This window comes from Anopheles nili, chromosome 3 (assembly GCF_943737925.1).
Source record: "Anopheles nili chromosome 3, idAnoNiliSN_F5_01, whole genome shotgun sequence".
Lineage (NCBI taxonomy): Eukaryota > Metazoa > Arthropoda > Insecta > Diptera > Culicidae > Anopheles > Anopheles nili.
The window spans coordinates 39,349,743-39,362,412 of record NC_071292.1 but is presented as its reverse complement, the minus strand read 5'-3'; the positions used below and the strand labels follow the sequence as shown (position 1 = coordinate 39,362,412).

At 44.1% G+C, this 12,670-nt stretch overlaps 37 non-coding genes across 37 annotated transcripts; all 37 read right to left on the bottom strand.

Moving 5' to 3' along the window:
* Positions 1–107: 107 nt before the first annotated feature.
* LOC128727885 (5S ribosomal RNA) lies at positions 108–226 on the bottom strand. Its single transcript, XR_008410850.1, has one exon. It is a non-coding gene; the product is annotated as a 5S ribosomal RNA (ribosomal RNA).
* Positions 227–452: 226 nt separating this feature from the next.
* Positions 453–571, bottom strand: LOC128728099 (5S ribosomal RNA). The gene has a single exon (XR_008411048.1). It is a non-coding gene; the product is annotated as a 5S ribosomal RNA (ribosomal RNA).
* A 226-nt stretch (positions 572–797) lies between these two features.
* LOC128728098 (5S ribosomal RNA) lies at positions 798–916 on the bottom strand. The gene has a single exon (XR_008411047.1). It is a non-coding gene; the product is annotated as a 5S ribosomal RNA (ribosomal RNA).
* Positions 917–1,142: 226 nt separating this feature from the next.
* LOC128728097 (5S ribosomal RNA) lies at positions 1,143–1,261 on the bottom strand. Its single transcript, XR_008411046.1, has one exon. It is a non-coding gene; the product is annotated as a 5S ribosomal RNA (ribosomal RNA).
* A 226-nt stretch (positions 1,262–1,487) lies between these two features.
* On the bottom strand, positions 1,488–1,606 carry LOC128728095 (5S ribosomal RNA). Its single transcript, XR_008411045.1, has one exon. It is a non-coding gene; the product is annotated as a 5S ribosomal RNA (ribosomal RNA).
* A 226-nt stretch (positions 1,607–1,832) lies between these two features.
* On the bottom strand, positions 1,833–1,951 carry LOC128728094 (5S ribosomal RNA). The gene has a single exon (XR_008411044.1). It is a non-coding gene; the product is annotated as a 5S ribosomal RNA (ribosomal RNA).
* A 226-nt stretch (positions 1,952–2,177) lies between these two features.
* On the bottom strand, positions 2,178–2,296 carry LOC128728092 (5S ribosomal RNA). Its single transcript, XR_008411042.1, has one exon. It is a non-coding gene; the product is annotated as a 5S ribosomal RNA (ribosomal RNA).
* A 226-nt stretch (positions 2,297–2,522) lies between these two features.
* On the bottom strand, positions 2,523–2,641 carry LOC128728091 (5S ribosomal RNA). Its single transcript, XR_008411041.1, has one exon. It is a non-coding gene; the product is annotated as a 5S ribosomal RNA (ribosomal RNA).
* A 227-nt stretch (positions 2,642–2,868) lies between these two features.
* Positions 2,869–2,987, bottom strand: LOC128728090 (5S ribosomal RNA). The gene has a single exon (XR_008411040.1). It is a non-coding gene; the product is annotated as a 5S ribosomal RNA (ribosomal RNA).
* Positions 2,988–3,213: 226 nt separating this feature from the next.
* Positions 3,214–3,332, bottom strand: LOC128728089 (5S ribosomal RNA). Its single transcript, XR_008411039.1, has one exon. It is a non-coding gene; the product is annotated as a 5S ribosomal RNA (ribosomal RNA).
* A 226-nt stretch (positions 3,333–3,558) lies between these two features.
* LOC128728088 (5S ribosomal RNA) lies at positions 3,559–3,677 on the bottom strand. Its single transcript, XR_008411038.1, has one exon. It is a non-coding gene; the product is annotated as a 5S ribosomal RNA (ribosomal RNA).
* Positions 3,678–3,903: 226 nt separating this feature from the next.
* LOC128728087 (5S ribosomal RNA) lies at positions 3,904–4,022 on the bottom strand. Its single transcript, XR_008411037.1, has one exon. It is a non-coding gene; the product is annotated as a 5S ribosomal RNA (ribosomal RNA).
* Positions 4,023–4,249: 227 nt separating this feature from the next.
* LOC128728086 (5S ribosomal RNA) lies at positions 4,250–4,368 on the bottom strand. Its single transcript, XR_008411036.1, has one exon. It is a non-coding gene; the product is annotated as a 5S ribosomal RNA (ribosomal RNA).
* Positions 4,369–4,594: 226 nt separating this feature from the next.
* Positions 4,595–4,713, bottom strand: LOC128728084 (5S ribosomal RNA). Its single transcript, XR_008411035.1, has one exon. It is a non-coding gene; the product is annotated as a 5S ribosomal RNA (ribosomal RNA).
* A 226-nt stretch (positions 4,714–4,939) lies between these two features.
* LOC128728083 (5S ribosomal RNA) lies at positions 4,940–5,058 on the bottom strand. Its single transcript, XR_008411034.1, has one exon. It is a non-coding gene; the product is annotated as a 5S ribosomal RNA (ribosomal RNA).
* Positions 5,059–5,285: 227 nt separating this feature from the next.
* LOC128728082 (5S ribosomal RNA) lies at positions 5,286–5,404 on the bottom strand. The gene has a single exon (XR_008411033.1). It is a non-coding gene; the product is annotated as a 5S ribosomal RNA (ribosomal RNA).
* Positions 5,405–5,630: 226 nt separating this feature from the next.
* On the bottom strand, positions 5,631–5,749 carry LOC128728080 (5S ribosomal RNA). Its single transcript, XR_008411031.1, has one exon. It is a non-coding gene; the product is annotated as a 5S ribosomal RNA (ribosomal RNA).
* Positions 5,750–5,975: 226 nt separating this feature from the next.
* Positions 5,976–6,094, bottom strand: LOC128728079 (5S ribosomal RNA). Its single transcript, XR_008411030.1, has one exon. It is a non-coding gene; the product is annotated as a 5S ribosomal RNA (ribosomal RNA).
* A 227-nt stretch (positions 6,095–6,321) lies between these two features.
* LOC128728078 (5S ribosomal RNA) lies at positions 6,322–6,440 on the bottom strand. Its single transcript, XR_008411029.1, has one exon. It is a non-coding gene; the product is annotated as a 5S ribosomal RNA (ribosomal RNA).
* Positions 6,441–6,666: 226 nt separating this feature from the next.
* LOC128728036 (5S ribosomal RNA) lies at positions 6,667–6,785 on the bottom strand. The gene has a single exon (XR_008410991.1). It is a non-coding gene; the product is annotated as a 5S ribosomal RNA (ribosomal RNA).
* A 227-nt stretch (positions 6,786–7,012) lies between these two features.
* LOC128728077 (5S ribosomal RNA) lies at positions 7,013–7,131 on the bottom strand. Its single transcript, XR_008411028.1, has one exon. It is a non-coding gene; the product is annotated as a 5S ribosomal RNA (ribosomal RNA).
* Positions 7,132–7,357: 226 nt separating this feature from the next.
* LOC128728076 (5S ribosomal RNA) lies at positions 7,358–7,476 on the bottom strand. Its single transcript, XR_008411027.1, has one exon. It is a non-coding gene; the product is annotated as a 5S ribosomal RNA (ribosomal RNA).
* A 227-nt stretch (positions 7,477–7,703) lies between these two features.
* LOC128728075 (5S ribosomal RNA) lies at positions 7,704–7,822 on the bottom strand. The gene has a single exon (XR_008411026.1). It is a non-coding gene; the product is annotated as a 5S ribosomal RNA (ribosomal RNA).
* A 226-nt stretch (positions 7,823–8,048) lies between these two features.
* On the bottom strand, positions 8,049–8,167 carry LOC128728074 (5S ribosomal RNA). Its single transcript, XR_008411025.1, has one exon. It is a non-coding gene; the product is annotated as a 5S ribosomal RNA (ribosomal RNA).
* Positions 8,168–8,394: 227 nt separating this feature from the next.
* Positions 8,395–8,513, bottom strand: LOC128728073 (5S ribosomal RNA). The gene has a single exon (XR_008411024.1). It is a non-coding gene; the product is annotated as a 5S ribosomal RNA (ribosomal RNA).
* Positions 8,514–8,739: 226 nt separating this feature from the next.
* Positions 8,740–8,858, bottom strand: LOC128728072 (5S ribosomal RNA). The gene has a single exon (XR_008411023.1). It is a non-coding gene; the product is annotated as a 5S ribosomal RNA (ribosomal RNA).
* Positions 8,859–9,084: 226 nt separating this feature from the next.
* Positions 9,085–9,203, bottom strand: LOC128728071 (5S ribosomal RNA). The gene has a single exon (XR_008411022.1). It is a non-coding gene; the product is annotated as a 5S ribosomal RNA (ribosomal RNA).
* Positions 9,204–9,430: 227 nt separating this feature from the next.
* LOC128728068 (5S ribosomal RNA) lies at positions 9,431–9,549 on the bottom strand. Its single transcript, XR_008411020.1, has one exon. It is a non-coding gene; the product is annotated as a 5S ribosomal RNA (ribosomal RNA).
* Positions 9,550–9,775: 226 nt separating this feature from the next.
* On the bottom strand, positions 9,776–9,894 carry LOC128728067 (5S ribosomal RNA). The gene has a single exon (XR_008411019.1). It is a non-coding gene; the product is annotated as a 5S ribosomal RNA (ribosomal RNA).
* Positions 9,895–10,121: 227 nt separating this feature from the next.
* LOC128728066 (5S ribosomal RNA) lies at positions 10,122–10,240 on the bottom strand. The gene has a single exon (XR_008411018.1). It is a non-coding gene; the product is annotated as a 5S ribosomal RNA (ribosomal RNA).
* Positions 10,241–10,466: 226 nt separating this feature from the next.
* Positions 10,467–10,585, bottom strand: LOC128728065 (5S ribosomal RNA). The gene has a single exon (XR_008411017.1). It is a non-coding gene; the product is annotated as a 5S ribosomal RNA (ribosomal RNA).
* Positions 10,586–10,812: 227 nt separating this feature from the next.
* LOC128728064 (5S ribosomal RNA) lies at positions 10,813–10,931 on the bottom strand. Its single transcript, XR_008411016.1, has one exon. It is a non-coding gene; the product is annotated as a 5S ribosomal RNA (ribosomal RNA).
* A 226-nt stretch (positions 10,932–11,157) lies between these two features.
* Positions 11,158–11,276, bottom strand: LOC128728057 (5S ribosomal RNA). Its single transcript, XR_008411009.1, has one exon. It is a non-coding gene; the product is annotated as a 5S ribosomal RNA (ribosomal RNA).
* A 227-nt stretch (positions 11,277–11,503) lies between these two features.
* LOC128728045 (5S ribosomal RNA) lies at positions 11,504–11,622 on the bottom strand. The gene has a single exon (XR_008410998.1). It is a non-coding gene; the product is annotated as a 5S ribosomal RNA (ribosomal RNA).
* Positions 11,623–11,848: 226 nt separating this feature from the next.
* Positions 11,849–11,967, bottom strand: LOC128728033 (5S ribosomal RNA). Its single transcript, XR_008410988.1, has one exon. It is a non-coding gene; the product is annotated as a 5S ribosomal RNA (ribosomal RNA).
* Positions 11,968–12,193: 226 nt separating this feature from the next.
* Positions 12,194–12,312, bottom strand: LOC128728022 (5S ribosomal RNA). Its single transcript, XR_008410977.1, has one exon. It is a non-coding gene; the product is annotated as a 5S ribosomal RNA (ribosomal RNA).
* Positions 12,313–12,538: 226 nt separating this feature from the next.
* Positions 12,539–12,657, bottom strand: LOC128728010 (5S ribosomal RNA). The gene has a single exon (XR_008410966.1). It is a non-coding gene; the product is annotated as a 5S ribosomal RNA (ribosomal RNA).
* Positions 12,658–12,670: the final 13 nt, after the last annotated feature.

The following is a 12,670-nucleotide window of genomic DNA, read 5'->3' as shown; positions in this document are numbered from 1 at the left end:
ATAAAAATACAATTTTCGATTAAAAAGAGTATGAAAAAGTTTTTTCCATCAACAAGCAGTACAAAATACAACCAAACACTGATGCTGGAGGTGAAAAAAAGTTGGGATGCCAACGACACATGGTTTTCCCAAGTGGTCACCCACCTAAGTACTAGCCATGCCCGATGTTGCTTAACTTCGGTGATCGGACGAGAACCGGTGTTTTCAACATGGTATGGTCGTTGCCAAGCATCGGCGACGTTCGTTTGCAATAAGAACCATCCCAGCAACCGATGGGGTGTCTAAAATTAAACGACGGGGAGCAAAAAGCACAGGTTCGATTCCAGGCTACGATAGACGGAACAAATAAAAATACAATTTTCGATTAAAAAGAGTATGAAAAAGTTTTTTCCATCAACAAGCAGTACAAAATACAACCAAACACTGATGCTGGAGGTGAAAAAAAGTTGGGATGCCAACGACACATGGTTTTCCCAAGTGGTCACCCACCTAAGTACTAGCCATGCCCGATGTTGCTTAACTTCGGTGATCGGACGAGAACCGGTGTTTTCAACATGGTATGGTCGTTGCCAAGCATCGGCGACGTTCGTTTGCAATAAGAACCATCCCAGCAACCGCTGCGGTGTCTAAAATTAAACGACGGGGAGCAAAAAGCACAGGTTCGATTCCAGGCTAGGATAGACGGAACAAATAAAAATACAATTTTCGATTAAAAAGAGTATGAAAAAGTTTTTTCCATCAACAAGCAGTACAAAATACAACCAAACACTGATGCTGGAGGTGAAAAAAAGTTGGGATGCCAACGACACATGGTTTTCCCAAGTGGTCACCCACCTAAGTACTAGCCATGCCCGATGTTGCTTAACTTCGGTGATCGGACGAGAACCGGTGTTTTCAACATGGTATGGTCGTTGCCAAGCATCGGCGACGTTCGTTTGCAATAAGAACCATCCCAGCAACCGATGGGGTGTCTAAAATTAAACGACGGGGAGCAAAAAGCACAGGTTCGATTCCAGGCTACGATAGACGGAACAAATAAAAATGCAATTTTCGATTAAAAAGAGTATGAAAAAGTTTGTTCCATCAACAAGCAGTACAAAATACAACCAAACACTGATGCTGGAGGTGAAAAAAAGTTGGGATGCCAACGACACATGGTTTTCCCAAGTGGTCACCCACCTAAGTACTAGCCATGCCCGATGTTGCTTAACTTCGGTGATCGGACGAGAACCGGTGTTTTCAACATGGTATGGTCGTTGCCAAGCATCGGCGACGTTCGTTTGCAATAAGAACCATCCCAGCAACCGATGGGGTGTCTAAAATTAAACGACGGGAAGCATAAAGCTAACGTTCGATTCCAGGCTAGGATAGACGGAACAAATAAAAATGCAATTTTCGATGAAAAAGAGTATGAAAAAGTTTGTTCCATCAACAAGCAGTACAAAATACAACCAAACACTGATGCTGGAGGTGAAAAAAAGTTGGGATGCCAACGACACATGGTTTTCCCAAGTGGTCACCCACCTAAGTACTAGCCATGCCCGATGTTGCTTAACTTCGGTGATCGGACGAGAACCGGTGTTTTCAACATGGTATGGTCGTTGCCAAGCATCGGCGACGTTCGTTTGCAATAAGAACCATCCCAGCAACCGCTGCGGTGTCTAAAATTAAACGACGGGGAGCAAAAAGCACAGGTTCGATTCCAGGCTAGGATAGACGGAACAAATAAAAATACAATTTTCGATTAAAAAGAGTATGATAAAGTTTTTTCCATCAACAAGCAGTACAAAATACAACCAAACACTGATGCTGGAGGTGAAAAAAAGTTGGGATGCCAACGACACATGGTTTTCCCAAGTGGTCACCCACCTAAGTACTAGCCATGCCCGATGTTGCTTAACTTCGGTGATCGGACGAGAACCGGTGTTTTCAACATGGTATGGTCGTTGCCAAGCATCGGCGACGTTCGTTTGCAATAAGAACCATCCCAGCAACCGATGGGGTGTCTAAAATTAAACGACGGGGAGCAAAAAGCACAGGTTCGATTCCAGGCTACGATAGACGGAACAAATAAAAATGCAATTTTCGATTAAAAAGAGTATGAAAAAGTTTGTTCCATCAACAAGCAGTACAAAATACAACCAAACACTGATGCTGGAGGTGAAAAAAAGTTGGGATGCCAACGACACATGGTTTTCCCAAGTGGTCACCCACCTAAGTACTAGCCATGCCCGATGTTGCTTAACTTCGGTGATCGGACGAGAACCGGTGTTTTCAACATGGTATGGTCGTTGCCAAGCATCGGCGACGTTCGTTTGCAATAAGAACCATCCCAGCAACCGATGGGGTGTCTAAAATTAAACGACGGGAAGCATAAAGCTAACGTTCGATTCCAGGCTAGGATAGACGGAACAAATAAAAATGCAATTTTCGATGAAAAAGAGTATGAAAAAGTTTGTTCCATCAACAAGCAGTACAAAATACAACCAAACACTGATGCTGGAGGTGAAAAAAAGTTGGGATGCCAACGACACATGGTTTTCCCAAGTGGTCACCCACCTAAGTACTAGCCATGCCCGATGTTGCTTAACTTCGGTGATCGGACGAGAACCGGTGTTTTCAACATGGTATGGTCGTTGCCAAGCATCGGCGACGTTCGTTTGCAATAAGAACCATCCCAGCAACCGCTGCGGTGTCTAAAATTAAACGACGGGGAGCAAAAAGCACAGGTTCGATTCCAGGCTACGATAGACGGAACAAATAAAAATACAATTTTCGATAAAAAAGCGTATGAAAAAAGTTTTTTCCATCAACAATCAGTACAAAATACAACCAAACACTGATGCTGGAGGTGAAAAAAAGTTGGGATGCCAACGACACATGGTTTTCCCAAGTGGTCACCCACCTAAGTACTAGCCATGCCCGATGTTGCTTAACTTCGGTGATCGGACGAGAACCGGTGTTTTCAACATGGTATGGTCGTTGCCAAGCATCGGCGACGTTCGTTTGCAATAAGAACCATCCCAGCAACCGCTGCGGTGTCTAAAATTAAACGACGGGGAGCAAAAAGCACAGGTTCGATTCCAGGCTAGGATAGACGGAACAAATAAAAATACAATTTTCGATTAAAAAGAGTATGAAAAAGTTTTTTCCATCAACAAGCAGTACAAAATACAACCAAACACTGATGCTGGAGGTGAAAAAAAGTTGGGATGCCAACGACACATGGTTTTCCCAAGTGGTCACCCACCTAAGTACTAGCCATGCCCGATGTTGCTTAACTTCGGTGATCGGACGAGAACCGGTGTTTTCAACATGGTATGGTCGTTGCCAAGCATCGGCGACGTTCGTTTGCAATAAGAACCATCCCAGCAACCGATGGGGTGTCTAAAATTAAACGACGGGGAGCAAAAAGCACAGGTTCGATTCCAGGCTACGATAGACGGAACAAATAAAAATGCAATTTTCGATTAAAAAGAGTATGAAAAAGTTTGTTCCATCAACAAGCAGTACAAAATACAACCAAACACTGATGCTGGAGGTGAAAAAAAGTTGGGATGCCAACGACACATGGTTTTCCCAAGTGGTCACCCACCTAAGTACTAGCCATGCCCGATGTTGCTTAACTTCGGTGATCGGACGAGAACCGGTGTTTTCAACATGGTATGGTCGTTGCCAAGCATCGGCGACGTTCGTTTGCAATAAGAACCATCCCAGCAACCGATGGGGTGTCTAAAATTAAACGACGGGAAGCATAAAGCTAACGTTCGATTCCAGGCTAGGATAGACGGAACAAATAAAAATGCAATTTTCGATGAAAAAGAGTATGAAAAAGTTTGTTCCATCAACAAGCAGTACAAAATACAACCAAACACTGATGCTGGAGGTGAAAAAAAGTTGGGATGCCAACGACACATGGTTTTCCCAAGTGGTCACCCACCTAAGTACTAGCCATGCCCGATGTTGCTTAACTTCGGTGATCGGACGAGAACCGGTGTTTTCAACATGGTATGGTCGTTGCCAAGCATCGGCGACGTTTGTTTGCAATAAGAACCATCCCAGCAACCGCTGCGGTGTCTAAAATTAAACGACGGGGAGCAAAAAGCACAGGTTCGATTCCAGGCTACGATAGACGGAACAAATAAAAATACAATTTTCGATAAAAAAGCGTATGAAAAAAGTTTTTTCCATCAACAATCAGTACAAAATACAACCAAACACTGATGCTGGAGGTGAAAAAAAGTTGGGATGCCAACGACACATGGTTTTCCCAAGTGGTCACCCACCTAAGTACTAGCCATGCCCGATGTTGCTTAACTTCGGTGATCGGACGAGAACCGGTGTTTTCAACATGGTATGGTCGTTGCCAAGCATCGGCGACGTTCGTTTGCAATAAGAACCATCCCAGCAACCGATGGGGTGTCTAAAATTAAACGACGGGAAGCATAAAGCTAACGTTCGATTCCAGGCTAGGATAGACGGAACAAATAAAAATGCAATTTTCGATGAAAAAGAGTATGAAAAAGTTTGTTCCATCAACAAGCAGTACAAAATACAACCAAACACTGATGCTGGAGGTGAAAAAAAGTTGGGATGCCAACGACACATGGTTTTCCCAAGTGGTCACCCACCTAAGTACTAGCCATGCCCGATGTTGCTTAACTTCGGTGATCGGACGAGAACCGGTGTTTTCAACATGGTATGGTCGTTGCCAAGCATCGGCGACGTTCGTTTGCAATAAGAACCATCCCAGCAACCGATGGGGTGTCTAAAATTAAACGACGGGGAGCAAAAAGCACAGGTTCGATTCCAGGCTACGATAGACGGAACAAATAAAAATGCAATTTTCGATTAAAAAGAGTATGAAAAAGTTTGTTCCATCAACAAGCAGTACAAAATACAACCAAACACTGATGCTGGAGGTGAAAAAAAGTTGGGATGCCAACGACACATGGTTTTCCCAAGTGGTCACCCACCTAAGTACTAGCCATGCCCGATGTTGCTTAACTTCGGTGATCGGACGAGAACCGGTGTTTTCAACATGGTATGGTCGTTGCCAAGCATCGGCGACGTTCGTTTGCAATAAGAACCATCCCAGCAACCGATGGGGTGTCTAAAATTAAACGACGGGGAGCAAAAAGCACAGGTTCGATTCCAGGCTACGATAGACGGAACAAATAAAAATACAATTTTCGATAAAAAAGCGTATGAAAAAAGTTTTTTCCATCAACAATCAGTACAAAATACAACCAAACACTGATGCTGGAGGTGAAAAAAAGTTGGGATGCCAACGACACATGGTTTTCCCAAGTGGTCACCCACCTAAGTACTAGCCATGCCCGATGTTGCTTAACTTCGGTGATCGGACGAGAACCGGTGTTTTCAACATGGTATGGTCGTTGCCAAGCATCGGCGACGTTCGTTTGCAATAAGAACCATCCCAGCAACCGATGGGGTGTCTAAAATTAAACGACGGGGAGCAAAAAGCACAGGTTCGATTCCAGGCTACGATAGACGGAACAAATAAAAATGCAATTTTCGATTAAAAAGAGTATGAAAAAGTTTGTTCCATCAACAAGCAGTACAAAATACAACCAAACACTGATGCTGGAGGTGAAAAAAAGTTGGGATGCCAACGACACATGGTTTTCCCAAGTGGTCACCCACCTAAGTACTAGCCATGCCCGATGTTGCTTAACTTCGGTGATCGGACGAGAACCGGTGTTTTCAACATGGTATGGTCGTTGCCAAGCATCGGCGACGTTCGTTTGCAATAAGAACCATCCCAGCAACCGATGGGGTGTCTAAAATTAAACGACGGGGAGCAAAAAGCACAGGTTCGATTCCAGGCTACGATAGACGGAACAAATAAAAATGCAATTTTCGATTAAAAAGAGTATGAAAAAGTTTGTTCCATCAACAAGCAGTACAAAATACAACCAAACACTGATGCTGGAGGTGAAAAAAAGTTGGGATGCCAACGACACATGGTTTTCCCAAGTGGTCACCCACCTAAGTACTAGCCATGCCCGATGTTGCTTAACTTCGGTGATCGGACGAGAACCGGTGTTTTCAACATGGTATGGTCGTTGCCAAGCATCGGCGACGTTCGTTTGCAATAAGAACCATCCCAGCAACCGATGGGGTGTCTAAAATTAAACGACGGGGAGCAAAAAGCACAGGTTCGATTCCAGGCTACGATAGACGGAACAAATAAAAATACAATTTTCGATAAAAAAGCGTATGAAAAAAGTTTTTTCCATCAACAATCAGTACAAAATACAACCAAACACTGATGCTGGAGGTGAAAAAAAGTTGGGATGCCAACGACACATGGTTTTCCCAAGTGGTCACCCACCTAAGTACTAGCCATGCCCGATGTTGCTTAACTTCGGTGATCGGACGAGAACCGGTGTTTTCAACATGGTATGGTCGTTGCCAAGCATCGGCGACGTTCGTTTGCAATAAGAACCATCCCAGCAACCGATGGGGTGTCTAAAATTAAACGACGGGAAGCATAAAGCTAACGTTCGATTCCAGGCTAGGATAGACGGAACAAATAAAAATGCAATTTTCGATGAAAAAGAGTATGAAAAAGTTTGTTCCATCAACAAGCAGTACAAAATACAACCAAACACTGATGCTGGAGGTGAAAAAAAGTTGGGATGCCAACGACACATGGTTTTCCCAAGTGGTCACCCACCTAAGTACTAGCCATGCCCGATGTTGCTTAACTTCGGTGATTGGACGAGAACCGGTGTTTTCAACATGGTATGGTCGTTGCCAAGCATCGGCGACGTTCGTTTGCAATAAGAACCATCCCAGCAACCGCTGCGGTGTCTAAAATTAAACGACGGGGAGCAAAAAGCACGGGTTCGATTCCAGGCTACGATAGACGGAACAAATAAAAATACAATTTTCGATAAAAAAGCGTATGAAAAAAGTTTTTTCCATCAACAATCAGTACAAAATACAACCAAACACTGATGCTGGAGGTGAAAAAAAGTTGGGATGCCAACGACACATGGTTTTCCCAAGTGGTCACCCACCTAAGTACTAGCCATGCCCGATGTTGCTTAACTTCGGTGATCGGACGAGAACCGGTGTTTTCAACATGGTATGGTCGTTGCCAAGCATCGGCGACGTTCGTTTGCAATAAGAACCATCCCAGCAACCGATGGGGTGTCTAAAATTAAACGACGGGAAGCATAAAGCTAACGTTCGATTCCAGGCTAGGATAGACGGAACAAATAAAAATGCAATTTTCGATGAAAAAGAGTATGAAAAAGTTTGTTCCATCAACAAGCAGTACAAAATACAACCAAACACTGATGCTGGAGGTGAAAAAAAGTTGGGATGCCAACGACACATGGTTTTCCCAAGTGGTCACCCACCTAAGTACTAGCCATGCCCGATGTTGCTTAACTTCGGTGATCGGACGAGAACCGGTGTTTTCAACATGGTATGGTCGTTGCCAAGCATCGGCGACGTTCGTTTGCAATAAGAACCATCCCAGCAACCGCTGCGGTGTCTAAAATTAAACGACGGGGAGCAAAAAGCACGGGTTCGATTCCAGGCTACGATAGACGGAACAAATAAAAATACAATTTTCGATAAAAAAGAGTATGAAAAAAGTTTGTTCCATCAACAAGCAGTACAAAATACAACCAAACACTGATGCTGGAGGTGAAAAAAAGTTGGGATGCCAACGACACATGGTTTTCCCAAGTGGTCACCCACCTAAGTACTAGCCATGCCCGATGTTGCTTAACTTCGGTGATCGGACGAGAACCGGTGTTTTCAACATGGTATGGTCGTTGCCAAGCATCGGCGACGTTCGTTTGCAATAAGAACCATCCCAGCAACCGATGGGGTGTCTAAAATTAAACGACGGGGAGCAAAAAGCACAGGTTCGATTCCAGGCTACGATAGACGGAACAAATAAAAATGCAATTTTCGATTAAAAAGAGTATGAAAAAGTTTGTTCCATCAACAAGCAGTACAAAATACAACCAAACACTGATGCTGGAGGTGAAAAAAAGTTGGGATGCCAACGACACATGGTTTTCCCAAGTGGTCACCCACCTAAGTACTAGCCATGCCCGATGTTGCTTAACTTCGGTGATCGGACGAGAACCGGTGTTTTCAACATGGTATGGTCGTTGCCAAGCATCGGCGACGTTCGTTTGCAATAAGAACCATCCCAGCAACCGATGGGGTGTCTAAAATTAAACGACGGGGAGCAAAAAGCACAGGTTCGATTCCAGGCTACGATAGACGGAACAAATAAAAATACAATTTTCGATAAAAAAGCGTATGAAAAAAGTTTTTTCCATCAACAATCAGTACAAAATACAACCAAACACTGATGCTGGAGGTGAAAAAAAGTTGGGATGCCAACGACACATGGTTTTCCCAAGTGGTCACCCACCTAAGTACTAGCCATGCCCGATGTTGCTTAACTTCGGTGATCGGACGAGAACCGGTGTTTTCAACATGGTATGGTCGTTGCCAAGCATCGGCGACGTTCGTTTGCAATAAGAACCATCCCAGCAACCGATGGGGTGTCTAAAATTAAACGACGGGGAGCAAAAAGCACAGGTTCGATTCCAGGCTACGATAGACGGAACAAATAAAAATGCAATTTTCGATTAAAAAGAGTATGAAAAAGTTTGTTCCATCAACAAGCAGTACAAAATACAACCAAACACTGATGCTGGAGGTGAAAAAAAGTTGGGATGCCAACGACACATGGTTTTCCCAAGTGGTCACCCACCTAAGTACTAGCCATGCCCGATGTTGCTTAACTTCGGTGATCGGACGAGAACCGGTGTTTTCAACATGGTATGGTCGTTGCCAAGCATCGGCGACGTTCGTTTGCAATAAGAACCATCCCAGCAACCGATGGGGTGTCTAAAATTAAACGACGGGGAGCAAAAAGCACAGGTTCGATTCCAGGCTACGATAGACGGAACAAATAAAAATGCAATTTTCGATTAAAAAGAGTATGAAAAAGTTTGTTCCATCAACAAGCAGTACAAAATACAACCAAACACTGATGCTGGAGGTGAAAAAAAGTTGGGATGCCAACGACACATGGTTTTCCCAAGTGGTCACCCACCTAAGTACTAGCCATGCCCGATGTTGCTTAACTTCGGTGATCGGACGAGAACCGGTGTTTTCAACATGGTATGGTCGTTGCCAAGCATCGGCGACGTTCGTTTGCAATAAGAACCATCCCAGCAACCGATGGGGTGTCTAAAATTAAACGACGGGGAGCAAAAAGCACAGGTTCGATTCCAGGCTACGATAGACGGAACAAATAAAAATACAATTTTCGATAAAAAAGCGTATGAAAAAAGTTTTTTCCATCAACAATCAGTACAAAATACAACCAAACACTGATGCTGGAGGTGAAAAAAAGTTGGGATGCCAACGACACATGGTTTTCCCAAGTGGTCACCCACCTAAGTACTAGCCATGCCCGATGTTGCTTAACTTCGGTGATCGGACGAGAACCGGTGTTTTCAACATGGTATGGTCGTTGCCAAGCATCGGCGACGTTCGTTTGCAATAAGAACCATCCCAGCAACCGATGGGGTGTCTAAAATTAAACGACGGGAAGCATAAAGCTAACGTTCGATTCCAGGCTAGGATAGACGGAACAAATAAAAATGCAATTTTCGATGAAAAAGAGTATGAAAAAGTTTGTTCCATCAACAAGCAGTACAAAATACAACCAAACACTGATGCTGGAGGTGAAAAAAAGTTGGGATGCCAACGACACATGGTTTTCCCAAGTGGTCACCCACCTAAGTACTAGCCATGCCCGATGTTGCTTAACTTCGGTGATCGGACGAGAACCGGTGTTTTCAACATGGTATGGTCGTTGCCAAGCATCGGCGACGTTCGTTTGCAATAAGAACCATCCCAGCAACCGCTGCGGTGTCTAAAATTAAACGACGGGGAGCAAAAAGCACGGGTTCGATTCCAGGCTACGATAGACGGAACAAATAAAAATACAATTTTCGATAAAAAAGCGTATGAAAAAAGTTTTTTCCATCAACAATCAGTACAAAATACAACCAAACACTGATGCTGGAGGTGAAAAAAAGTTGGGATGCCAACGACACATGGTTTTCCCAAGTGGTCACCCACCTAAGTACTAGCCATGCCCGATGTTGCTTAACTTCGGTGATCGGACGAGAACCGGTGTTTTCAACATGGTATGGTCGTTGCCAAGCATCGGCGACGTTCGTTTGCAATAAGAACCATCCCAGCAACCGATGGGGTGTCTAAAATTAAACGACGGGAAGCATAAAGCTAACGTTCGATTCCAGGCTAGGATAGACGGAACAAATAAAAATGCAATTTTCGATGAAAAAGAGTATGAAAAAGTTTGTTCCATCAACAAGCAGTACAAAATACAACCAAACACTGATGCTGGAGGTGAAAAAAAGTTGGGATGCCAACGACACATGGTTTTCCCAAGTGGTCACCCACCTAAGTACTAGCCATGCCCGATGTTGCTTAACTTCGGTGATCGGACGAGAACCGGTGTTTTCAACATGGTATGGTCGTTGCCAAGCATCGGCGACGTTCGTTTGCAATAAGAACCATCCCAGCAACCGCTGCGGTGTCTAAAATTAAACGACGGGGAGCAAAAAGCACGGGTTCGATTCCAGGCTACGATAGACGGAACAAATAAAAATACAATTTTCGATAAAAAAGAGTATGAAAAAAGTTTGTTCCATCAACAAGCAGTACAAAATACAACCAAACACTGATGCTGGAGGTGAAAAAAAGTTGGGATGCCAACGACACATGGTTTTCCCAAGTGGTCACCCACCTAAGTACTAGCCATGCCCGATGTTGCTTAACTTCGGTGATCGGACGAGAACCGGTGTTTTCAACATGGTATGGTCGTTGCCAAGCATCGGCGACGTTCGTTTGCAATAAGAACCATCCCAGCAACCGATGGGGTGTCTAAAATTAAACGACGGGGAGCAAAAAGCACAGGTTCGATTCCAGGCTACGATAGACGGAACAAATAAAAATGCAATTTTCGATTAAAAAGAGTATGAAAAAGTTTGTTCCATCAACAAGCAGTACAAAATACAACCAAACACTGATGCTGGAGGTGAAAAAAAGTTGGGATGCCAACGACACATGGTTTTCCCAAGTGGTCACCCACCTAAGTACTAGCCATGCCCGATGTTGCTTAACTTCGGTGATCGGACGAGAACCGGTGTTTTCAACATGGTATGGTCGTTGCCAAGCATCGGCGACGTTCGTTTGCAATAAGAACCATCCCAGCAACCGATGGGGTGTCTAAAATTAAACGACGGGGAGCAAAAAGCACAGGTTCGATTCCAGGCTACGATAGACGGAACAAATAAAAATACAATTTTCGATAAAAAAGCGTATGAAAAAAGTTTTTTCCATCAACAATCAGTACAAAATACAACCAAACACTGATGCTGGAGGTGAAAAAAAGTTGGGATGCCAACGACACATGGTTTTCCCAAGTGGTCACCCACCTAAGTACTAGCCATGCCCGATGTTGCTTAACTTCGGTGATCGGACGAGAACCGGTGTTTTCAACATGGTATGGTCGTTGCCAAGCATCGGCGACGTTCGTTTGCAATAAGAACCATCCCAGCAACCGATGGGGTGTCTAAAATTAAACGACGGGGAGCAAAAAGCACAGGTTCGATTCCAGGCTACGATAGACGGAACAAATAAAAATGCAATTTTCGATTAAAAAGAGTATGAAAAAGTTTGTTCCATCAACAAGCAGTACAAAATACAACCAAACACTGATGCTGGAGGTGAAAAAAAGTTGGGATGCCAACGACACATGGTTTTCCCAAGTGGTCACCCACCTAAGTACTAGCCATGCCCGATGTTGCTTAACTTCGGTGATCGGACGAGAACCGGTGTTTTCAACATGGTATGGTCGTTGCCAAGCATCGGCGACGTTCGTTTGCAATAAGAACCATCCCAGCAACCGATGGGGTGTCTAAAATTAAACGACGGGGAGCAAAAAGCACAGGTTCGATTCCAGGCTACGATAGACGGAACAAATAAAAATGCAATTTTCGATTAAAAAGAGTATGAAAAAGTTTGTTCCATCAACAAGCAGTACAAAATACAACCAAACACTGATGCTGGAGGTGAAAAAAAGTTGGGATGCCAACGACACATGGTTTTCCCAAGTGGTCACCCACCTAAGTACTAGCCATGCCCGATGTTGCTTAACTTCGGTGATCGGACGAGAACCGGTGTTTTCAACATGGTATGGTCGTTGCCAAGCATCGGCGACGTTCGTTTGCAATAAGAACCATCCCAGCAACCGATGGGGTGTCTAAAATTAAACGACGGGGAGCAAAAAGCACAGGTTCGATTCCAGGCTACGATAGACGGAACAAATAAAAATGCAATTTTCGATTAAAAAGAGTATGAAAAAGTTTGTTCCATCAACAAGCAGTACAAAATACAACCAAACACTGATGCTGGAGGTGAAAAAAAGTTGGGATGCCAACGACACATGGTTTTCCCAAGTGGTCACCCACCTAAGTACTAGCCATGCCCGATGTTGCTTAACTTCGGTGATCGGACGAGAACCGGTGTTTTCAACATGGTATGGTCGTTGCCAAGCATCGGCGAC